At 44.1% G+C, this 4,543-nt stretch overlaps 1 protein-coding gene across 1 annotated transcript in view; it reads right to left on the reverse strand.

The window, feature by feature from the left end:
• ches1 (checkpoint suppressor 1) overlaps positions 1 to 4,079 on the reverse strand; it is a 45,114-nt gene extending 41,035 nt beyond the window's left edge. The window contains exon 1 of the mRNA XM_076273386.1: positions 3,998 to 4,079. The gene's annotated coding sequence lies outside the window, so the exon portion shown is untranslated. The remainder of the gene's footprint in view (positions 1 to 3,997) is intronic.
• Between the last annotated feature and the right edge of the window lie 464 nt (positions 4,080 to 4,543).

Genomic DNA, 4,543 nt, shown 5'->3' on the forward strand with positions numbered 1-4,543 from the left:
GAGGGCCGGACTCAAAATACCGAACTCAAGTCTGAACTCAATTCTGTTCAATTCTATTCTGTTCTTGTATAACATTAAGTAAATCATATGGTTTTGTTTACTAGTCGTAAGAACAGATGAAAATGTGAGGGAGACAAAGGAAAAACAGCAATAGGCCTATTTAATCTATGTCCATCCTCATTCCGCAAAATGATTTGATATGATTGACATTTTTTTCAGTTTTCAAAGACTGATATAAAAAAGTACTACAATATCTATATAATTAGGCTAGGTCATGAAAATGTGAAGGAGTCAGTACAACCGATAGGCCGTGCCACCATTTCATCAACACTCAGCAATATTTCATCATTAAATCATTACCATCATTAAATTAACTCTATGCAGAATTAGACTACGAAAATGTGGAGCAGACAAGAGTAGGCTGTCATTAGTTAATCAACATGCACAAAGAAAACTATTTTAAAAATGTAGGCTATGTTTTTGCTTTAACTTCATGCACATAACTGTGATTGGTGAACTCGCTCTGTGTGTTGAGCCGGCTGCTTCAAGCAACCTGTGGGTAGTAGCATCATACTAGTTCGCTAACATAAGCTTTGCAAATAAACTCAGGCATATTTTGGTTACAATTACGGGGTTATCCGATTGTAAACTGTCTATCTGCCAGTAACGTTTTGAAATGAACACTTCGTATCGCCAACGAGCAGCAGTAGGAGTTCGTTCTAACAACCTTTGCGGTGGTGAGCGACGCAGACATAAGAGACACAAAACTTTGAAAGGTTTACGCCGACGTAAAGGCAACTGCATTGTGTCGACGCAGAAGCATTTTTCTATTCACCAGCACATCAGTGAGGGTGTTTACGTCGCCGCATCCACGCACAAATGTATGGGCGTACAAATAGCAGTCGCTTTCAAAATAAAAACAACGATATTGATTTGCATGCATTATCTCTATGCTAGGCTCTTGACTATTGTTCTTTCACGGACCTTACGCGAGCCGGTCAGGGAAAGCCCACGGGCCGGATGTGGCCCGCGGGCCGTATGTTGCCCATGTATGTCCTAGGCCCTATAGTTCTCAAGATATTCACAGAGAACTGTGTCTGCCCTACCCTCCTTTTGGGTGGTCCAGTCCAGCGGGGGGGCTACAGATCAAAACGAAAAATGACGGTTCCATGTTATCCATGTGGGGGTACATGCCTAACCTGACTCCGCCAGATGGATTTGCTCCGCATATCCATCTGGGAACTTTTCATTGAAGAACTTTTGGGAAGGGGCGGACATACTGGTTAGCTGATTGGATAAACCATCTGTCTATCACCACCTTTGTTGGTTATCGACGGGCCAAATCAACCAATTAGATGAACAAAGTATTCTTCTAATGCCGTTTAACATACAATTAAGTTAGGTAACTTGACAAACGTTAAGATGTTTTAACTTACCATTTATTAACCTAATCAACGACAATTCCCATCAAGTTTTCACGGTAGGCCCTACACTTCTGAAGATAGTATATTCCTCCATTATGAACTGGAATCAGCCATGGAGGATGTCTGTGTCGTTCATTCCTCCCAGCTGCATGGCTGAGACTCATAGCTTCACAGTTTACCCAGGAATACTTTCTAATTTGAATAAAACTTGCGCGATAGCTATGCTCATCTCTGTGGATGCCGTCATGTTGTTCGTTGCGTCACACCTCAACCCGCCTCAAAGCCAACGCTGATTGGACGTTCGTTTGGTGAACTGCTCCAAATTTTCTTTAACGGAAAGTATCCAGACTGATCTGCGAGTGAAACCCTGAAGCTCGCGAGATCAGGATGGTCTCACGAGGCTAGTACATGCCCACCAAGTTTTGTGTACCCAGGTCTTTCAGTGTCCCGGGAATCCTTGTTGGTGTACGTCACTAAATGTACACATAAATTATTTTATTGTAAGGCCCCCCATGAACGAAAGTACACAAAACTTGGCATGCATTCGGAGGGTGTCATAATGATCCTACACTTTTAATTTCGTGCAGTTTTGACCTTGTCAGCCAGAGATATTGTGATGAAAACACCAAATTTTTTGCTTTTTAATTTTTAACTAGGTGGCGCTATACATGAAATAAGTGGTAATGGGATGGGTTGACATGCCCTCTTAAGACCAACATATATAAAAAAGGTGGACCTCCTAGGCCCTACGGTTCTCGAGATATTCACAGAAAACTGTCTCCGGCCACCTACAGGCCAGTTGGTGTATAGTAACATAAATTAATTTATTGTGTGGCCCCCCATGAACGGAATTCCACGAAACTTGGCGTGCATTCAGAGGGTGTCATAATGATCCTACACTTCCAATTTCGTGCAGTTTTGACTATGTTAGGTCAGATACCTGCGATTACAACACCTCATTTTTACTTTTTTGTGTTTAACTAGGTGGCGCTATACATGAAATAAGTGGTTATTGAATGGGTTGACATGGCCTCTTGAGATCAACATACCAAAAAAAAAATGGTCCTCCTAAACCCTACGGTTTTTGAGATATTCACAGACAACTGTGTCTGCCCTTCCCTCCTTTCGGGGGGTCCAGTCCAGCGGGGGGGCTACAGATCAAACCGAAAAACGATGGTTCCATGCTATCCATGTGGGGTTACATGCCCACCAAGTTTCGTGTACCCCGGTCTTTCAGTGTCCCGGGACTCATTGATGGAAATTTGGGAATGCGAAAAAGAAAAAAAATAAATAAATCTGACTAAACCTATATGACCGCCGCTTCGCTGCGCGGCGGTCATAATAATATACAGTGTTCTGATTTAACAAGACAGAACTAGACAGGTTCACAAATAAACAGAGAGCTGGAGAGAGCACTAGAGTGATTGAGGGATAGAGAGATAGAGACAGAAAGGAGAGGATATAAGAGGCCACTCCTGATCACCAATCAAAAGGGGGTCATTGATTGTCACTGGGTTTTGAATGTAGCCACCATGCCATTAACCCTGCTGTCCTCTCTGTGAAGGCATTACCTTAGGGTGCCATCATCGATTTGAGGAGGCCTTTCACAAAAATAAAGCCGTTCACACAGACCGGATCATTTCATTTAATATCATTCCATTTCCCTCAACAGTCTCTGTCTATTAAAAAGGCAATATGTCGCTAATAACCATGTGATAATTCGGCACGCCATAAATTATTACAGTGCTTTGGGAAGGGGTACTGACAATGTGCTGCGTCTGAGAAAAAAAATGAACATTAGGTGACATGAACGCAACAGAGTGTGGCAAGTCATATAGCTTGTAATACAAAATACGCCATTTTACTGTAAATGCAGGTGTATCAGGTCAAAAAGTGATGCGGTCATGATTTTCTAGTTCTGCTTGACAGTGTGGCCATTGTGGCTTTGTCCTCAGTGATGGAGTGATGAGAGAAGCAGAGACTGAGAAATACAGAGAGAGAGAGAGATGTGTCCCCAGACAGAAACAGTGACAGACAAAGATGTAATGAAAGACAGAGAGGATGAGAGAGAGAGAGAGAGAGTTGGTAGGGGGAGACAGAGAGAAAGACTGAGAGACAGTCAGGTCAAAAGAGATAGAGAGGTAAGGCAGGAGAGAGAGATGGAAAGAAAGAGATAGAGAGATGGAGGGCACAGACAAGAGAGAGAAATGGAGATGGAGAGAGAGGAAGAGGATGGTTAAGACAGAGAACGTGAGATATGAAGAGGTAGGCCACACACATAGAGAGAGAGAGAGAGATGGCGAGAGAGAAAGAGATGAAGACATTGAACAAGAGAGAGGGCTGGACAGCTCTGGCCATAGAGAGGTCAAGATGGAGTGAAAGAAAGAGAGAGAGAGAGAGAGAAGGAGTCATGGAGATGGAGTGATGAGGGATGTGTTTGGGCAGCCCCACTCAGCCAGCATTACTGGGGAGCTCACTCAGCCTCTGATGCCTCTACACCACACCCCGCCACACCACACTATGCCACGCCACGGAGAGCTTTGACATTAATGTGAACAAATAAAAAGAGCAACCAAATGAACGCCGCTCGTTTGCTCCTGCAGCCGGGCAGCACAACCGCCGCTTTATTCTCTCCCTTGTCTGGTCAGATCTGTTTCAGCATGGGCCTCCGATGTCTGCGGAAGAGACGAAGGCTTCACCAATGCCCTTCAAAACACAGAAAGAGAGAGAGAGAGAGAGAGAGAGAGAGAGAGAGGACACAATGTGTCCGACAGCGGAGAATGAGTGCAATTTACTGTAGCACTTATTGGATTGTATCTATTGACTTATCCGAGCGTAATGCAGTGGCGGGATTAAGGAGTTAATAAGATGATGGGACTTTGTCTGGGCCAGCACCCCACGGATATGAAGGCAAGATGCAGCAGTGGCACTGATGACTTCCTCGGTCGCTACCGTGCGTTATACCCCAGATAGAAGAAATAAGTCTTTTCTGATTGGCTATAGCAGGTGGCTATTAACTCTGTATAACCGGGACGGGACACCTATAAAGTAGATCCGGTAATTGTGTGGTAACAAAGGGCCAGAAAGCAAACTGTCAGTGGAGGCCTGTCAGTTGGGGT

Source organism: Alosa pseudoharengus, unplaced genomic scaffold (assembly GCF_046254945.1).
Source record: "Alosa pseudoharengus isolate Yale_2024_CS ecotype anadromous, Long Island Sound unplaced genomic scaffold, YU_APseudo_1.1 YU_APseudo_1.1_scf_7, whole genome shotgun sequence".
NCBI classification, from domain to species: Eukaryota; Metazoa; Chordata; class Actinopteri; order Clupeiformes; family Clupeidae; genus Alosa; species Alosa pseudoharengus.